Genomic DNA, 21072 nt, shown 5'->3' with positions numbered 1-21072 from the left:
ACATCCACACATGTACAAATGCACATTAGTGCATAATGGAGCTATTACACAGCTATCAATATGGGAAACTTTGTTAGATTAAGCATAGTTAGGCAAATGGACAACATTTTCAAGTGTATTTTGTATTGTGTGTTGTTGTTTTCATAGAAAACAAACACACATTGCTTGTCAGGCCTGGAAATGTTTGATTCAGCATAGGTGTTGTAATGACCACAGCAAAAATACTTTTTATATGCAGGATATGCAGGCAAATGTTTGTAGGTCCCTACACACATCAGACTATAGTCTTAGAAAATAGACATCACAGCACAATCTTACCACCGTACATGTACTATGAGAGCCATGCCTACACACTCTATGGAGCTGAACTCCCCATCCACAAATACCTTTGCAAGATGCTGCACACACTACAAAGATCTGTATCTGCAAAAGCTATTGTGTACCAAATTATGCATTTCGCCTAATAGTGTTCATAGTCTGCGATGTTCACATCATCATACACACATGATTTTAGTGGCATTCATCTGCACAGCAGATCATCAGCTGCAGATATTACAATCCTTCATGCTGGATCTGTTTTGAAGATTAAGGTCAGTTACATCATGTCTGTATGATGATCTGCAGAGCTCATAGACTATGATTGCAATTTGCACAAAATTTGTGTTATCAGCAACAGATATGCACCACATAAGGTTCTTTTGAGTGTGTGCAGCCTGTTTGTGTGCAGGATCTAGCAAATATATTTATGTGATGGTGAGTTAACCAATACAATAGAATACAGTGTGTACATAGGGCTCTCATACAACATGTTGTGTTGGCAATTAGCACAGTGAACTATCCTTTTATGAAGACTATAGTGTGATGTCTGTATGCACCTTTTATTTTAGGCTAAATTCACATTGGGATGTGGTTGATCTTCCATATGAAGTATCATAACACAGCTTACTGCACTGCAATGTCAATACTATGGTATGTTCACAGCGAGATGTTAGGAACGAATTGAAACATGTTGTGTTATGGTAAATTCATGGGAGAAGTGTGTTGCCTATACCACACACACCTTGCTACCTTAAAGGGAAGCTTAACTGAGAGGGATATGGATGTTTCCTTAATGAAAAAAATGGTTCACTGTCACTTCTACTGATGTCTTTGCCTGCAGTAGTGGTTGAATCACACACCTGCACCAAGCATGGTGAAATCAAGTGTGACTTGATTTGGATGGCATGATCTGTATGCTTGTTGCAGGGCTGAGGATAAAGGGATTAGAGACACAGGATCAGCAGGCGAGTCAGGCAACTGGTATTCATTTAAATGTAAAGCTCCCATTCCTTCTCTGTTTGTTAATGTTCAATCAACATGGTGTAATAGAAAATTTGACGCGTTAGGATGTTAATTGTGAAAGGACATTACTCAAGCATACACACAGCATTGTATATCTTTATTTATAATTGTTTTACTATACCATGCTCAACACTATATTAGGATAGTCATTAGAAACACCAAGAATACATTTGGCACATACTTTTCTTGTATGGTCATTGTAAAGTAACAAATCTACAACCTAATAATGCAAGTTTGTCTTGTCTTGCTAATTTTTATTTGGTGTTGTGGGAAAATAAATGTTTCACAATGGCCATTTGGCATTCAAAATGGTCGTGTACAAAAAACAAATAAAAAACAAAGGAACAATAATGCACCAATTACAACTGTTGAAAATGCTTATCCACATTCCACAAAGGTTCCTGTTGTTGTTGCAAACTTGATAAGTCATGTTTGTCTGTGGTGGGTAAATGGTTGTAACTTGTTGGTTTTGTGGGACCAGGGTTGTAAGTGTGTTGTGTGTAAGTATTCTGGTGGTGGTAATTGTGTTGGTATTGTGTGTTTGTTAAGTGTGGGTTGATGTTGGTTGATGCTTGAGGAACAAAGCGAGTGTTTGTTTGTGGTTGTTCCCTGTGAGTGTGTGTTGCAAATTGGTTCTGAGTCATATGCATGTGAACAGGTGGTTGTGTATGTTGTGTTACCATAGTGATGTGTAGTTGGTTGAGCATAGATAATATGTCTAGCTCAGCTTGACACCGCAATTCTGGTGTTAGGAGGCGCAATTTGGTAGCAACAATGTTGCCAAATGCATCACACTCATCAACTTTGGTATTAAAGGAATACTATCGATGTATGCATTTATTTTGAAATGCTGTATGTTGTAGCACACATTAGGACAAGTACTAGGAGTAATTTGATTCCTCACACAGCTGTTCCTCTCAGCTGTAAAATCCTCTGTCAGTTTTGGCGTCAGTGTTGGATACAAAATGTATCTAAATGCTGAGGGCTCCCAGAGGGCTAGACCATGTGTCTGCACAGGGGAGTTGCTATCAACTCCTCAGTTTATAGTTTATCACCTTGCTGAAATAATCTTATTGATATAGTGGTAAGGGGTTAAAGATTCTAGCAATGTGTGTTTATTATCTTTGCTTCTCTTGACTGATAAAGATACTAATAATGCTAATTGTAGACAGTGGTCTGCCCCTCTCAGCAGCTTGTAAAGTGGATGCAGCCTGGAGTGAATCACCTCAAGCAGCAGCCAGTCTGAGTGTAAACACAGACTGTTATAGCTAGTTATATTCCAGCAATATTACAGCTCATTTAGTTACCTGTTACCACCTCAGATCAGCCCATTTCTCCTCATGTCTGCTGCATGCTGTGAGTGACACAGTGACATATATTTGTGAGCTGTGTGACAGAGTAACCAAGCAGCTCAGGGTGACCCAAACTACTATGAGCTGTGTGAGAAATGAATTTTTAAGCAGGGATAGCGAGAGAGAGACCTGGGTGAATAAATAAAGTGTCCCTAGCACTAGTGGTAATGTGTATACTAATATAGAGTATTAAAAAAAAAGTCGTTTCAATCGATAGTACTCCTTTAAGCAGAGAAGCAGCTTTTTGCATAGCCTCTTGACACTCCTGAGTCAACAGAGTATGTTTACTTTTTCTTGTTTTCTTCAGATGATGTCTGTGAGTTTTTTTGAAAATCTCCAGTTACTTGTGTTTGGGAAATCTGTGTGTATAAGGAAATATTATGTTACAAGGAGACATGTGTCCTTCTGAAAGTGGGAATTATCGTAATGGACAACATTACATTTTGCATCCGAATCCAGAAGGAACAGTATAGTATTCATCATATCAGCAATGCACAGCCCCGTTTCTTGCCCCGTGCGGAGCGTGCCGCCGCCCGGGGCGCTGTTGGGAGGGGGGCGCTATAATGGAGGGGGGAGCCGGAGCCGCGGGGAGGGCAGCCCGACCTCTCCCTCCCTCTCCTCTCCCGGGCGCCCTCCGTGCTCCCCCCTCAGATGCAGAGTTCGTGAGCAGCAGGGAAGCGCTGTTTACAACTCACCGGCTGCCTGGCTCCAAGCGCTGCTCTCTCGCCGCTGGTCTCCTCTCTCTCTCTGTATACATACTGATACACGCTGCTTCCTGTAGCCGGAAGCAGCGTGTATCAGTATGTATACAGAGAGGAGACCAGCGGCGAGAGAGCAGCGCTTGGAGCCAGGCAGCCGGTGAGTTGTAAACAGCGCTTCCCTGCTGCTCACGAACTCTGCATCTGAGGGGGGAGCACGGAGGGCGCCCGGGAGAGGAGAGGGAGGGAGAGGTCGGGCTGCCCTCCCTGCGGCTCCCCCCTCCATTATTGGGGGCATCTACCTATCTAACCTATTCTGGGGGCATCTACCTAATCTAACCTACGCTGGGGGGCAGCTGCTAATCTAACCTACGCTGGGGGGCACCTACCTATCTAACCTACACTGGGGGGCACCTACCTAATCTAACCTACACTGGGGGGCACCTACCTAATCTAACCTACACTGGGGGGCAGCTACCTATCTAACCTATACTGGGGGCAGCTACCTAATCTAACCTACGCTGGGGGGCAGCTACCTATCTAACCTATACTGGGGGCAGCTACCTAATCTAACCTACGTTGGGGGGCAGCTACCTATCTAACCTACACTGGGGGGCAGCTACCTATCTAACCTACACTGGGGGGCAGCTACCTAATCTAACCTACGCTGGGGGGCAGCTACCTATCTAACCTACACTGGGGGGCACCTACCTAATCTAACCTACGCTGGGGGGCAGCTACCTATCTAACCTACACTGGGGGGCAGCTACCTATCTAACCTACACTGGGGGGCAGCTACCTAATATAACCAACACTGGGGGGGCAGCTACCTATCTAACCTACACTGGGGGGCAGCTACCTAATCTAACCTATACTGGGGGGCAGCTACCTATCTAACCTATACTGGGGGGCACCTACCTAACCTATACTGGGGGGCACCTACCTAACCTATACTGGGGGGGCAGCTACCTTATCTAACCTATACTGGGGGGCAGCTACCTAATCTAACCTATTCTGGGGGGCACCTGTCTAATCTAGCCTATACTAGGGGGCACCTACCTAATCTAACCTATACTGAGAGGCACCTACCTATCTAACCTAGGGGGGGGGGCGCAATTTTTACACCCTCGCCCTGGGTGCATTTTAGCCTAGAAACTGCACTGGCAATGCACATCATATCAAGAATATATCATTCTGTCGAAACTGCAGCACTTAGTATGTAATGGTAGAACACTGCATTTATGGTAGCATATGCATGATGTTCCACCTTTTGTTAATATTTGTTAATCCATTTATGTCATTACTCATACCTCGTCATAATCGACATTTGGTTCTGTACTCTGGGAATCTTCAGTACCAGTTTCACTCAAACTCTCCAAACAGTGATCTTCACAATTTGACTGTGCATTTGTTAAACTGTTGATGGAATCTCTCCCTTCTTCCTGATCTGTTGTGAATGTGAGGAGTTTATAGTACCATAATCGTGGTACATAGATATCCTCAGCTGCTGCTCCTGATTTCTCTGATTCACGCACTTTGTTAAGTTCCTTTTTGAATACAGTCCGTAGATTTTTAATTTTTTTAAGTACATACGCTACAGTTGCCTGAGGATAAAATTGTTGGCAAAATGTTTTCAACTCATTGTGTGCTTTGGCTTTTTTAATTCTATTTGAGTAATCTTTTGAAGTTACTTTCCATAGGCATGTATTTTTACGGTACAGCTCAAGGAACTCTTGCAGTATTTGAGGATTGGTGAAGATATCAACCGCAACACCATCTGCATCTTTGGATGTACTGAAATGAGAAAGTGTCACAAAATCACATATATACATATACACATTCATCTCTCCTAATAAAGCTACAATCATGAGGTGTGTGCCTGTTTGTGTCTGTTTGGCTGTGGTGTTTTGTTGCTGGAATGAAATGAAGGTACACTTTCGTACGAAACTTCGTTCCGAAACGTACATACCTTTCTGAGCTCTCAGTCTGACTGCTCTGCATGCCGATAGCTATAGATATATAGAGTTATATAACGTACGTTCCTACAACGTACATTTTATAACGTTCGTTATGGGTGGGCGGGAACTTCCTGTGTTGTCACTTCCATGAGGAACTTTACACTAGTACAGGCTGCCCAGTTGAAGAAATGGCTGGTAGAAGAAGAGCAACCACAATGCGAGCCACACCTATGTCAAGGCCAGAGATGACCGAAATGGTCCGCATCCTGGAGAAATATGACTATGATGGCAGGAAGGAGATTTATAGCGAGCCGGTGTCCAGGAAAAACAGGATCCTGGACCATGTCATCTCTGCCTTGGCTGATAAATATGGCACCACCAGGGAGAAAAGCCAGCTGCAGAGAAGGTGGTCCGACCTGAAGCTGCGAGAGCGTGATACCCTGGACTACATTCACGCCAAAATTATTAAAAACAGTAAGTACATCAGTTATCATGTTATATACAATTTTGTTATGCAATGAAAATCTCTAAAAGCCATGTGAGCTTGTTCACAATACATTCCCTGTCTTAAAACGTGTAAGTTCTTCACATATATGCATAGCTCCCAACTGTCACTTTTTCAGAGGGACACTCCCTTTTTATGAGCCCTGTCCCTCTTTCACCCTCATTTTTCCCTCTTTCAGGACTTTGTCCCTCTTTCTATGTGAATTAATAAATTTCTATACTAAAAATGTCCTTGATTGACTGTTAAATGTAATTTCAACGTTTAAATTGAGATATTAATATTTTTGCACATTTTATATGAAGGACAATGAATTAGGATAGAAAGGACCAGTGTGGTTTGATGTAGAAAACAACATATGTTTATTAAGAAATCTTTATGGTATGCGTGACTCGATAGGTGGTGAGGTTGTGGCCAGGGGTGTGGTAGGGGCGTGGCTTATTTATATATATGGGCGTATGTATATTCAAGGCATTTTCAAAAGATGTAATGTGCCACATCATTTTGAACCAGCTGCTGATTGCGTCACGACGATGGCCGTGGCCAAACGCCAATCCTCTTCCAGTCCAGGGGCCACCGTATGCAGGAGATTCGCCGCAGCCTGCGTGCGCATCTCCTGCTTGGGGGCCAGAGGGCCGCCCCGGCTTCCCTCTCTGTCATGTTGTATGGCGTAATTGACGGATATTAGCGTCACACAGCACAGCGATCTGCAGAAGCGCTGTACTGGGGCCAAACGTGTGACATGCCTGTCCCCTGGGGGACAAGAGTGCAATTGGCTCTCATAGGCAGCAGACTATGCCAGACGAACACCATTGAGCAGCTAGTAGGAGGGAGGGATACAATTAAAACTACTACCTATTTTACCAAAAAACAAAACAGAAAGGCAAACTACAATATAGTTCAAGACCCCAAACAAATGGAGTGAGCCATCACACCACACCAACAGAGAGATCTGTGTGTGGTTCAAAAAAGGGTGGCTGTTGGAAATCACTTGTGTGCTGTGTTGTGCAACCCTGCAGCTTGGGCTTAAAGCTGCAGTGGGCTAGATTCCTAAAAATCCTTAGCTCATTAGGGGTGTTTAGCACAGCGGTCAACAAGAGGTTAAGCATCAGTTTATGCATGCAACATATTGTTTGTAAACTTTGATGGTCACTATGGTCACTATTGTTCATATAAATAATGTATTATATTCCGCACATTCTTAGTATTGGTCAGTTAGATAAATAGACTAATATTTAGAACGTATTTTGTAGGGAAATTTTGTCCTAAAGAAAACACACCTTGTGTGCCCCTGTTGCAGACCCACAAACAAGCCATTTGCAACTTAAACTTTACATGCCACTGTTTCAGAATGATGTCCCTTGCACATTCTTTAAAGCCACAGTCCACAAACTCCTAAAACATATTTGGGGATCACATGTTCAGACACATATTTATGTAGGGGGGTACACTGAAAGTGTCGTGACGTAACACGTGCTATTACATTAGCAAAACAGAGTTGACAGACTAGAATTCAGACACTTTGGTGTGTTATTTCTTTTTGTACATTCAACATGCTTAACAAAAGCCATTAATAACACAAAAGCAAAACCAATTTAATCAAAGCATTCACACCCACAGAACGAAAGGAAAAGAGAAGGAGGCTGCGCCGACAACAGAGGCAGGAAGCATCTGGGGAAGCCCAGCCTGAAGAAGATGTCGACCAAGAGGCTGACAATGAAGAAGCTGAGCAACAGCATGATGACGGTACTTAGACATTTATTCACGAGGATTGTACATTAACAAAACACAAAAGATTACACGCTAATAATGCTTGTTAAATTTAATGACATTCAGATACACAAGAACACACTGAGGAGGATGCGGAGCATGCTGAGGAAGGCCTTGATGTTCATGTTGGTAAGTTAGGCTTTTCATTTTGACACATTGTCCTTGCTCAAGAGAGCTCCAAAGCTGGAAGGGTTAAGCGACAGGAGCACATGACCTGGACGGGCGAAAGGTGACCCCAGGCATTCTGATAGGTTATCTAGGGTCAAGGTGACAAACAAAGGCGGGCAGAAATCTGCTAGCCTTTGTTAATTACAATTGGGAGGACAAAGGGACTTCCTTTCACTTCAGGAGAACAACACAGCAGCATCAGCAGCAGCAGCAGCAGCAGCAGGAAAAGGCCCAAGGGCAGGCAGACACACACGCATTCCGCACAGATACAGTAAGGCTCTATTCTATCTGGGGTGATATTAACTGGGCCCAGAGGTGGACATTGCAGCCTCATAGTCATAATTATGGAGGCGGCAGCACTGGCTGAGTTGCTGGATAGGGTCAAGAGGCAGGCCGAGTCCGGGGGTATGGGGTGGATAGTGGGCCAGATGGGGTACCTTGATGCCCAGGAACGGCAGGCCCCACTCTTACCTCCAGTCAGATGTCGCAGGGCTCCCTCCCGTTTCAGCCCATCGGGCTCCCCGGGCGGTAGAAGGACCGGTAATGCGCATGGCAGCCAGGCCCAGAGTCCTCAGTCCCAGCTACCCATCCCCGCAGCTGCTGCCATCCCCTCCAGCCCGTCGTTGTCCGGACCGGTTACGAGAAAGGGGGGCAGCAGGCCTAAGAAAACTGGAGCGCCGGGCAGAAAGCAGGCAAAGGCCACTGCACCGGCCACCCTCCACCCGCCCGCTCCGCAAATGGGGGCGGGCCCGGCGCTGGCCGATGGCAGCAACCGCAATCCACATGCGGACGAGGCCTTCCCCCAGGAGTCGTCCCCTCCGGCCCCGGTTGATCGGTCCCCGCCGGCCCCGTTGGATCCGCCTCTTAGCAATCCATCTGCGCGCCGCAGCAGGCCCCAAAAGCATGGCGCATCGCGGGCCACGCCTCCCGTAGCCCGCACTGTATCTCCTCCTCCCCTGGCCAGCTCTCCTGCGCCCAAAGCCCCGCCCATCGGTCCCGCGCGTCACAGCAGGCGCCGCCAAAATGGCGCTCATCACGCAGACGATCAGCCCGGCCACAGTACAGGGCCCTCCCTGCGCGCGCAGGCTACAAGTAATACACTGGCCACCAATGCGGAAGTTCCTGCCACCAACCGATCTCCCCTCCCCAGTGCCCCCCGCTCACGATCGGTCTCCAGCAGGCCTCATAATAATAAAGGCCCACATGCTGGGAGACTCAGCCACCCCCCACCTCTCCCCTGTGGCGTACCCGCACCACCCACCACACATCCCAGGCCCCATGCAAAGAGGGGAAAGGGGGCTGCTCGCAGCAGGGCCATAACTGGGGAGAGAGGCAAAAAGGGGGTGGAGAGGGGCAGAGCAGGAACCAGCAATCGGGAAGGAGAGAGGGAAGGGAGGAGAGGGGACGCAGTGAGGGGGCCAGAACAATCTCAGAGTATGGCGGGCTCCGAACGGAGCCGTGCTTACAGGGACGCTCGGTCCAGAAAAAGAAATCGGAGCCCTTCAAAGGACGGCAAGGCAGGCTCCCCTAGGGGCAGTGCCAGGAGACCACGGAGATCGGTGTCAGCAGAGCCACAGGAGTGCTGGACTTCCAGGAGCCACAACACACAGGGGAGCCCGCAGGCTCTCGGATGTGTCGAGGGGGTGGCCGCGCTGCTACTTCCGCAGCTGCAGCAGATGATACGACAGCCCCTGGAGCGGGATGCTCGGGGTAGATGCTCACCAGGACCCGGAACGGAGGCGCCTTTGGCGGCAGATGCAGGTGAGGCGAATGCTTCAGAAGAGGATACAGACGGGGATTACATTGCAAATGACTATTGTTGTGGGGGAGAGGGTAGGGAGCAGGGCCTCTTTCCCAGCGAGACTCAGCATAATAGTCATGCGAATGGTCCACCATCTGACCCCGCCTTAGGGGAGCAATTGCTTTTGTTGCAGAATATGAGGGAAATGCTGGCGGGAATGCAGAGCAGGGGCCAAGAGGAAGGGACTAGCGGGGATTCGCGTAGTAGTATGAGGAGTCGTGGCGACTCAAGTTCAAGCAGCGCCAGCGCAGATAGATCATCTTGCGCAAGCAAAAAGAGACGGTCGCGGAAGCGTAGTGTTTCAGACGCAGCAAAAAGAAATACCTACGTGGTCTATGAAGGCCCCCTAGGTACACATTTAAAAAAGAAAATGAGAAAAAAGGTGTGGAAGCGGGAATACTTTGATATTTTCTCACTCCTCCCCCTGGACCGCTTCTCTATGGAGAAATGGGAAAGAGGGAAGGAACATCGTAGAGACAAGGATGAGTTCAGGAGGAGGATTCGATTGATCCCTCGAACATTTATCAACTGGTTGCAGGCATTTGTTACCATGGGGAGCATAATTGGGGAGAAGACACCAGAGCTTTGCTCCTCCCTATTTTGCTACCTAGACAGTATAATAGACGCGTATCGAGCCTATGGGGGGACTGCATGGTTAAAATATGACGAACAATATCGACAGCGTATGGCGTTATGGCCCTCATTAGGCTGGGACCAAAAGGACCTCCCCCTGTGGACACGCCTTTTCACCGACCCCAAAACAACCTCGGCAGGATCGCCAGGGACACAGGGGGGGTCTGGGTACGGGTTACTGAGAGGGAGCCAAAACCCCTTTCTCGGGGGCGCCGGCGGTCTTCAGTCAGGTTCGTCGGCACCAAAGAAAAACGGAGCATGCTGGCTTTACAATAATGGGGCATGCAAATGGGGCACCAGCTGCCGCTATAAGCACGAGTGTTCGGCCTGTGGCGGACAAAACCATACATGGGAAAAGTGCTTCAAACGACTTAAAACAGCGCAGCGAACGCAAGGATAGGATGGAAAAGGGGAGGTCTCCGGTGAACATCGTAGAGATGCAACCGTGGCTAGGTAAATACCCAAATAGGGAACAGGCAGATCTCTTGATACATGGCTTCACTAATGGCTTTCGTATACCCTCTCAAACCGCTTCTCCAACGACACATTGTAAAAATTTAAAATCAGCCCTGGAATTCCCGCACATTGTACAGCAAAAATTAGCCAAGGAGGTAGAGTTGGGGCGCATGATTGGTCCTTTCCGGACCCCTCCTATCCCCAACCTACACATTTCTCCCCTGGGGGTGGTACCAAAAAAGGAACCCGGCAAATTTCGCATGATTCACCACCTCTCCCACCCAAAGGGGGAGTCTGTGAATGATGGAATAAGCGCCGACCTGGCATCAGTAACTTACACCACTTTTGATCACGCGGCGGCCCTGGTCAGGGACATGGGAAAAGGGGCTCTTATGGCAAAGGTTGACATCGAATCAGCTTTCCGGCTTCTGCCTGTACACCAAGATAGCCTGCACCTCTTGGGCTGCAAATGGGATGGCTCATACTACATAGACTGCTGCCTCCCAATGGGATGTGCCATATCCTGCGCTTATTTTGAGGCCTTTAGCACATTTTTAGAATGGGTGGTACGGAAAAGGTCCGGCCTAAAAGGTCTGGTACACTATCTAGACGATTTCTTGTGCGTTGGCCCCGCAGGTTCAGATGACTGTAGAACAGTGCTGGAAAACTTGGTCACTTCCTTTCAAAGTTTTGGGGTACCGTTGGCGCCGGAAAAGACAGAAGGCCCCTCTGAAATAATAAAGTTCCTAGGCATCGAAATTGATTCGTTGGCCATGGAGTACAGGCTCCCGCAGGACAAGCTGGCCGATTTAAGGGGGGAGATCGATAGGACAATAGCTGCAAAGAAAATAACTCTGAGGGCCCTACAATCTTTGTTGGGGAAATTGAATTTTGCGTGTAATGTCATGCCAATGGGCAGGATTTTCTGTAGAAGATTAGCCTTCCTAACTGCCGGGATATCAAACCCGCAGCACCATATTAGGTTAAAGGCGGAGGGAAAGGAGGACCTAAGGGTGTGGCAAAATTTCCTAGAAAAATACAACGGCAGAACACTGTGGATGCAGAAGCCATTACCCAGCAATCAAATGGAGCTTTTCACGGACGCCTCAGGCAGTGTGGGGTTTGGAGCATATTTCCAGGGACAGTGGAGCCAGGGCAGGTGGCCGCCCGCCTGGCAAAGATCTCCTTTCATACGTAACCTAGCCTTGTTAGAATTTTTCCCACTAGTGGTCGCGACAGAGATTTGGGGCCCAGCCCTAGCCAACAAATCGGTTATATTCAACACCGACAATATGGCGGTGATGGCCATAGTGAACAAGTTGACATCCAGCTCAGAGCCAGTGGTCAACCTGGTCAGGCACTTTGTACTGCAATGCTTAAGACACAATATCAAATTCAGGGCTGTGCACCTACCGGGAATATCTAACGGTATAGCAGATGCTTTATCTCGTTTTCAGCAGGAACGCTTCCGAGAGCTGGCCCCACGCGCAAGTGCCTTACCAGTACAGGTACCACATCATCTTTGGGACATCATATCACCGTAATGGCAAACTGGGTGAAACATTCACTAGCAGAAAACACGTGGGAGGCCTATTCCCGGGTATGGAGACAATGGGGGGGGTTACAAAATAGATTAGGGCCCGGACACGCGGGTTGGAACACGGACAGGGATCGCCTACTAACATTTTTAGGGGAAATGTTTCAAAAGGGCTGTTCGCCAGCAGTAATAGATAGGAGCATGGCGGCCTTAGCCTTCATGTTTAAGCTATACGGAGGGAGGGATGTGACAAAGGACTTCCTGATACGTCAGGCAATAAAGGGTTATCGCAGGCGCCCAAAAACAGCAGATAAAAGACGTCCCATCACCCTCTCGTTACTACGGGGGATTTTGGTCAGCATTGACAAAGTATGCCTAGCAGACTATGAAAGACATTTATTCAAATTTGCTTTTTCATTAGCGTTCCACGGGGCACTACGCCTGGGTGAATTGGTTAGTAAGCGTAAAGACGGCCAGGGGGGATTGCAGGTCACAGATGTTTCACAACAAAAGGGTACCCTATTCATCCAGATACAAAAGTCAAAGACAGACCAGAGGGGGAGAGGGATTACGCTAGCGCTGAGCGCAGTTCCAAATTCCCCCGCATGCCCGCTCATCCTATTTAAACAGTTCATACACAGACGGCCTGCAAGGGGCGGCCCATTGCTACTGCATGAGGACGGGTCGGCCTTGTCTCGCTACCAATTCATTGCAGTTCTAAAACGATGTCTAACTGAGGTGGGTTGCAAGGCGGGTGACTATGGGTCCCATTCATTTAGGATCGGAGCAGCCACAGAGGGGGCGGCTAGGGGTATGAGCGAGCATTCCCTTTGCAAGTTGGGTAGATGGAAATCGAACAGGTTCAAGCTGTACATACGCCCTCACCTCGTGGAGCACTATTAAAAAGCTGCGTGGGGGGGGGGGGCGTTTGGGGGGCTTACAAACGAGGAATTACCATATTTTCTGTTATGCTATTCAATTATTGCCGTTGCAGGTACAACCAAACCCAGATGCAGAGTATGGATATTGGGGCACTCCTACGTGGTGTGGGCAGAGAGAAGGGCAGCACAACGCAACGGGGGGAGAAACTTAAGTTTGAGTACTGAGGACGTGGAGGCGCACTGGTTTGGGTATCCTGGCCTCACCATAGAGCGGTTGAAACTAAAATTCTTCAGGTTGACGCGGCTATGGGGCCCCCCAGACGTCGTGATACTGCATATAGGGGGGAATGATTTGGGCTGGCTCTCAACGTACCGGTTGATGACGGATATAAAATACTTTATGGTGCGGGTGCGGGAGCTCTTCCCCAAGGTGCTAGTGGTCTGGTCTGAAATGATCCCTAGAATGTGTTGGCGCCCCCCAGTCCCTTACACAAAAATTAACAGAGCCCGTTGGAAGGTGAATAAAGCCATTGCTAAGTTTGTATGCAAGAGAGGTGGGGTGTCTGTCCGACACAAATTACTGGAAAAGGACTCTTCTTTCTTCAGGCACGACGGTGTCCATCTGAATGACATTGGTAATGATGTATTCCTTTTTGGGCTGAGGGAGGCGATGGAAGCTGCCCTCAGCGTATGGCGGGGCATTCGGGGTTGAGGCTTCAACTCCCAGAATGCTGTGGCGGGTCCTTTGCAAGGCCTACTTGGAGCCATAAGTACAACAAGGACTGAATAAAGTTACCCGCAGAGCTGAGATGTACCATGGCTTGCGGCTACTTGGTGATGCCGGCCTTGGCAGGGGACTCTTCAACGATATGAGTAATGTTGCCGAGATAAGAAGAAAAGGAAACTGGTTATGTAAAAGAAATTGGTGTGTTTTTAGAAAAATAGTTATTGTGTACTAACACTTTTCTAGTATGGATTGTAATCAGAGTATAATGTTTAATAAAAGCTGTGGCCTTGATATTCCAGACAATTGTCGCAGCTTCATGTTTCAGGGGAAAGGGGTTACCTATGGGACCTATCCGGGTCAAGAGAGCTCCAAAGCTGGAAGGGTTAAGCGACAGGAGCACATGACCTGGACGGGCGAAAGGTGACCCCAGGCATTCTGATAGGTTATCTAGGGTCAAGGTGACAAACAAAGGCGGGCAGAAATCTGCTAGCCTTTGTTAATTACAATTGGGAGGACAAAGGGACTTCCTTTCACTTCAGGAGAACAACACCCACCCACCCTCCCCTTTGGAGTGAGCTGGGATTCTGGGAAATGATCAGCAGAGAGGTTCATTAGTCACAGCAACAGGCGGGTCCTTTGCAAGGCCTACTTGGAGCCATAAGTACAACAAGGACTGAATAAAGTTACCCGCAGAGCTGAGATGTACCATGGCTTGCGGCTACTTGGTGATGCCGGCCTTGGCAGGGGACTCTTCAACGATATGAGTAATGTTGCCGAGATAAGAAGAAAAGGAAACTGGTTATGTAAAAGAAATTGGTGTGTTTTTAGAAAAATAGTTATTGTGTACTAACACTTTTCTAGTATGGATTGTAATCAGAGTATAATGTTTAATAAAAGCTGTGGCCTTGATATTCCAGACAATTGTCGCAGCTTCATGTTTCAGGGGAAAGGGGTTACCTATGGGACCTATCCGGGTCATGTGTTGCATGTGTGAAAATGCGTACCACTTGATGTTTCACACATAATAGTGTACAGAGGATAACACACAACATCAATGGGCCATGGAGAACAAGGGACCTCTTCACACTTGGATTGATCCAACAATCATGAAAACCATCTATCTCCTTCATTCACCACATCGGCACACCATCTACAGGGAAAGAGCATTCAGTTGACAACCAGAAGATAGTGTAATACAAAAGCTGGGGTACATGAGATAGGAAAACACTATGGCGACAATGGGATGTAAACAAGGACTTGGAAATTCACAGCAGTCCAAAGTAAACACAACTGCAAGGGTGATTGTGACCTTTCACTCACATAAGCATCAGCAGCAACATCAAATCTTCCGTGGAGCTACTTTGACATCCCATACACCCTGGGATGCTGACCATAGCAGGTACTACACAGCTACAGCTCATGCATGTTCATGATTTGTCAATGGACACACACAACTGGGGTACCAACAGGGAGCTCACCCACACACAGCCCAACAGCACAGTGATGATGTAATTAGCAAGATCAACAATCACTTGGAGTGTTGCGTGTATGTGCAGTGTCTCCATCATGGTCAGACACACTTGTGAACTAAATCATACCAGACGTAACGTGCTTCCCACTAAAAATATTTAACTACACGAACTTTCACTAAAAGCACATGGCCAGGCAACAGGACAAGCTATTGTTAGCAAGGCTCTGAAATCATCTCATCCTGGACAATCACACAGATGACAGTTTATATGCCTCACTAGGGAGGAATGGATAGGATCAAATCACCTTTAGAATGTTGTTGCAACAATCAAGACTTACCGTTGCTCTGTCCATCAACTCCCCTAGTTAGTGGTTAATTTTTTGGTCCGGTTTTGGTGACATAATCAAGGCACAACACAACACTTCCAAAGCACTACAGCCTTGGGTGGTGGCCAGACCTGAGGTTGTTTGGGAAGATCATCACAGGAGCAAGGGCGGTGATTAATGGTTGACGTGGGCCTTAACTTATTAAGGTGTGTTATGCATGCAGACCCGAAAATGTTACAGAACACCAATAATCTCACATAGTGTATACATCCATGCTTTATCTTTATTACATATTATGTATGTAATTGATTTTTATAGGTTGGCCAAGATAACATACACTGTAGAGATCTGACTACAGAGCTTAATACACTAGCTTGCTAATGTACATCAAAAACACTTGGTTGCCCATGCAGCATTGTTTGTGTGTTTACACAAAAAGTAAACTATCACAGTATGTATAACATCATTTCCATGTTTTTATGACAGAGGACATTGAAGGCAGTCAAACGGCAGAGGAAGAGTGTGTGGAAGTTGGGTCTGGAGAAGTGGAAGAGATAGATGGTAAGTTAAACACAAATGCAATGTATGAAACACAATATAGATTAATGTTCAGAAACCAATATGAATATGCTCTAATCATTGGCAATTTAATGTTTTCTTATGAATACCACACAACACTTTGTATGAAACAATGACATGGACATTGTCAGAACAATGGTAAGTATCATGCATGACTTGGGCTTTCTAAAGAGTACTGTTGGACGGAAATATCACTACAACGAAAAAAACACACAAAACATTCTCACCGGTGATACACAAGAACAAATAAATAAAAAAAAAACACTTTCTGGCTTTGGTGTTTGGGACAAGGCACTTTTATTAGCTGCATGTGTGAGTAGACATGTTTTGAACACAAACTCAGACACTAACCTGATTGTGAAATATAGATTATTAATATGACAACAGTGCTTCAGTGTTACATACATTCATATATCTATCCCAATTATGTTTTCACAACTCTTCTACAGACGAAAACAATGGTGGGACAGCGAATGAGGCTGGACCTTCCTCTGGTGCGTTACCCTCAAGAGCCATCACCATCCGTAAGTAACCTTTATGTAACCAAAAAAAGACCTTGAGAAATATGGTGTTGTGCTTATGCACTATTGAATCCTTAATATAAATATAGATTACTGCTAGTGTAAACTCCACCCCCAGGAACCAACCAGTTGAACTGCAGCAGGGGAGTACTAGTGATGTTGTAAGCAGCCAGAGGAACTGCTCTGTGGCACTACAACTGTTCAGAAACATGGGTCAAGATGTCCCCCCCTTTACCCAGCAGCCACTACTCACCTGCCAGGCTCCATTATTGATAAGCACAAAACACCTCCTGTTAGCCCTCCATCCCACCACAGACTGAGTGTACGTTGTGGATTCTGTATTGATGACATCATGAAGGCGGTAGATGAAACTTGACTCAGAGCAAACCACAATTTCGAACACACATATACAGCTGCACAATAATGTCCCTTTACAGATGGTGCAGTTCGTCTAAGAGGTCAAAGGCCCACAGTAACACACAGTTCTGTGTGTTTTTTTTTTGGCAGGGATTGAACAACATAGCTTATTTAAATTCGACATACGCCACAAACACCCCATAAGCAGTGGGCACTCACCTCATCAAATTGTCCCTCTGCTAGATGGTTCTTCAGCGCTTATGTGGACATCTGGATGCCTCCTGCCACTGTATGGATGAAAGAAGGTCTTCTGGTGTGTATGGTGTGTAAGGTGACATCTACGGCCACGCTTCTAGAAGAGTTTATTTGATCCATACAGTGGCGTGGACGACCAGATGCCCCCCTAGGCGATGAAGAGGCATCTAGTACAGGGACCATATCTTGCCTCTGCTTACGGTATGGTGGTGGTCTATCTGGATTTGTAATAAGTTAGCTTGTTGAAACCCTGCACAACCAACACCCCAGTGAACTGTGTGTTACTGTGGGTGCTTGACCACTTTGAGGAACTGTTAGAACTGTACATGGACATTATTGAACAGCTGTATATGCGCACAAAAATTTTGATGTTACCAGCGCAGCTCCATTTATAAATCCAATCCAATACACTTAACAGCCCCATGATTTGTGTGTGTTGACACCACGCTGTTGGACAGAGTGAAAGGGGATGCCAATAGAAACATACAGAGCAGGAAAGTGAGTCTCTCCTCTCCTTTAATCCGTACCCACAGCAGCTACACAGGCATGATTGCAAACATAAAGCCATCCCAGGGATGAGGTGATCAAGAGCCAAACACAATGTGGCCTTATCAGTGACGGGAGAGCTCAGGTGGGATATGACAGGTTCATATCCACCAATGGCTGGGCACGATTGCAGTGTGTAGCAACAAAGTCAATGACATTGTATTCAGCCCCTGTCAGAGTGCTAGCGACACCCACTGGACGTGTATGTAACCAAATCTGATGTTTCATAAAAACTTCATCTGCCAAAGAATATTACCGTTTACAATGAAGACAACATAACACCAAAACATAACATAGCTTTTAATACAACACACGCACAACATCATTATTGCAAAACTAACTTTAACTTATCTATTTTGCTTTCAATAACACAGAGGATGAAGAAGCTACTGCACTGCTCGATGAACTGGATGCGGCTCTATTTAACATGGAAGTGGTGAAGGCCAACGCATTTGAGGCAATGAGCAGAAGCCAGAGGGAGGTGCAAGCCTTGAGAGACAAGGTGGCAAGACTGTTCCACAAACAATGAGAACTTTGGTTACCCCACACATCAGAGATGACATGTGGACATCAGCACTTTTTCTATGGGCGTGTGATAGGTGCCATTGCCGGGTGTGCTTGATTTGGGCGGACAGAGGGGTTTGGTGGAAGCAAGTATAATATTAATAACTCACCTTTGTTCAGCCAAATAGCAGATCCCACGTACCTTCAATGTACTTCCTTTCTCGCTATCTGTCTCAGTAACAGTGCCCCCTGTGATAATGTCCCACATGTCAACACAAGGGGCGCTATTAATGAGACAGATGCCGAGACAGGAAGTATATTGAAGCAGAGAGACATCGGCTATTCGGCTGAAGATGAAGAAAGGTGAGTTATTACTATTATGGCCGCTCCCACCACCACTGCAGCACCTACCTACCTAATGTATAGTGCAGCACCTACCTACCTAATGTATAGTGCAGCACCTACCTAAGCTATACTGCAGGTACCTACCTAACCTATACTGCAAGCACTTACCGAGCTAACCTATACTGCAGTCACCTACCTATCTATCCTATACTGCAGGCACCTACCTATCTATCCTATACTGCTGTCAACTACATATGTAACCTATACTGGCAGCTACTTATTGAAGCTAGACTGCAGTCACCTACCTAATGTATAGTGCGGTCACCTACCTAAGCTATACTGCAGGTACCTACCTAACCTATACTGCAAGCACTTACCTAGCTAACCTATACTGCAGTCACCTACCTATGTATCCTATACTGCAGGCACCTACCTATCTAATTCATACTGGTGGCACCTACATAGCTAACCTAAACTGTGAGCACCTATACCTGCCTCCATGGTGGGGAAGGGGGGGGGGGGCATTTTAAAACCCTCGGCCTGGGTGACCTACCTAGCTAACCTATACAGGGGCCACCTAGAACTGGCCTTCATGTTGGGGGGGGGCAGTTTAGACCATTACCCTGGGTGACACTTGATACACAAAAAAGCCTGCTGCACAGTAATGTGTTTGTGATGTAGGCCATGTTGGCCATATTACACATGGTTGCCCATGTTGGGCCTGTTTTATTGTTGCAAACTGTTTTGGAAAAATAGTCTTAAAAAAAAATAAAATTTTGGCCCACAAGCCTACAACACGTTTCATGAGTATTATTAAAAGAGAGAGAGAGAGAGAGAGAGAGAGAGAGAGAGAGAGACATATTTAAAGAAACATATCAACAGAAAAGTGTGTACATGTTAGAAAAATAACAAAACAATAACAAATCAATATACATACATACCTATGTTAGTGCATTGTATGCGGTTTGATAGTAACTAATGTTTTAATAAACATTTGGGTTAAGTGCACAATTCTTTATCATGTTTTCAAATATCACACTGAACGATCGCTACGAAACAAAAGTTCCCGGAAATACGTACGTTCCCGGTGTAAACGCACGTGCGCAGTTCATGAGATAGCGATCGTTCTCGCACGATCGCTATACACACTTCATTTTCACGGCGACAATCGCTCGATTATATCCAACTTCTTGGAAAAAATTTTCGAGCAATCATTGCCTTAACATCGCTTGACTTAACGATCGCTTATGAACAAACTTTAGGCAATAATCGTACGAGCGACTACGAGCGATCGTTAATTGGCATTTACGAGCGATCGTTATCGCAAGTGTGTACGCAGCATTAGGCTCAGGCTGCAGGCAACAGCGTCAGCATGTGCATCTCTCCAGTGGTAGCTCGTGTGAGGCTGCAGGCAATAGCTGTAGCCGGGCTCTGGCTCTATTGCTTGTGTGAGTGAGGCTCAGGCTGCATGCAAAAGAATCAGCGTGTGAATCTCTCTGGCAATAGTGCCGGCGGGGCTCTGGGTCTATCGCTTGTGTGAGCAATGCTCAGGTTGCAGGCAAAAGCAACAGCGGGTGTATCTCTCCAATCAGGATTTGTTGGATTTGAACTGCGAAAATCAAGTCAGGATTCAAATCCACAAATCTTTCTCAAGATTCAAGGGATTCATCGTCCCACCTCTAGTTTCCACCACCTCCTGTAAATGTTTTTTTTTTTTTATGTCAACACTGTTGACTAATCTGCAGCTTTTTCATCTGGTGTTTATATCATCAGTACAAACTGTTTTTCTGCAGTCATCGAACACAGGTTTATGCAGTTCCTGACTTGATGTGCGTAACAAGAAATATTGTAAACTGTAACATCACAAATACTGTACTTATCTACAACTTAAAAGTTAGCCCTTGTCAAAGCGGTTGCTCATTTCTCCGGCTACCAACACCTCTTTTTTTCACCCAAAGTACTGTATGTAACTATATAATAACCGATTGTTCATTTGATGGGTTCACACTTGGTTCGTAAACGTATCCGTGGCTCCGTTTTTCAGCCCGGATCAAAACCGGAGCCACGGATACCAATGTTAAAAATAGCAGCCCTCTTCACCCAACCAAAAAACGGATCAGTCTGCATTTAGGGGATCCGTTTTCAGAACCTGAACAGATGGTCCACATTTGCTGCATTTTCCTGGACCGCACATGGATCCAGATACACGGAGGGGTAGTGGCAGGCAAAAGAAAAACTGATCCCCCTCTACACAGGCAATGTTGGACACAGAAACGGATCAATTTCTGTGTCACAGCCTGTGGGTGGGGAGAGGGCTGCCATGCTGGAGGGGGAAGCAGCCAGG

This window comes from Hyperolius riggenbachi, chromosome 6 (genome assembly GCF_040937935.1).
Source record: "Hyperolius riggenbachi isolate aHypRig1 chromosome 6, aHypRig1.pri, whole genome shotgun sequence".
Taxonomy (NCBI): Eukaryota; Metazoa; Chordata; class Amphibia; order Anura; family Hyperoliidae; genus Hyperolius; species Hyperolius riggenbachi.
The sequence above is the reverse complement of the archived record's forward strand: the minus strand, read 5'-3'. Positions refer to the sequence as shown.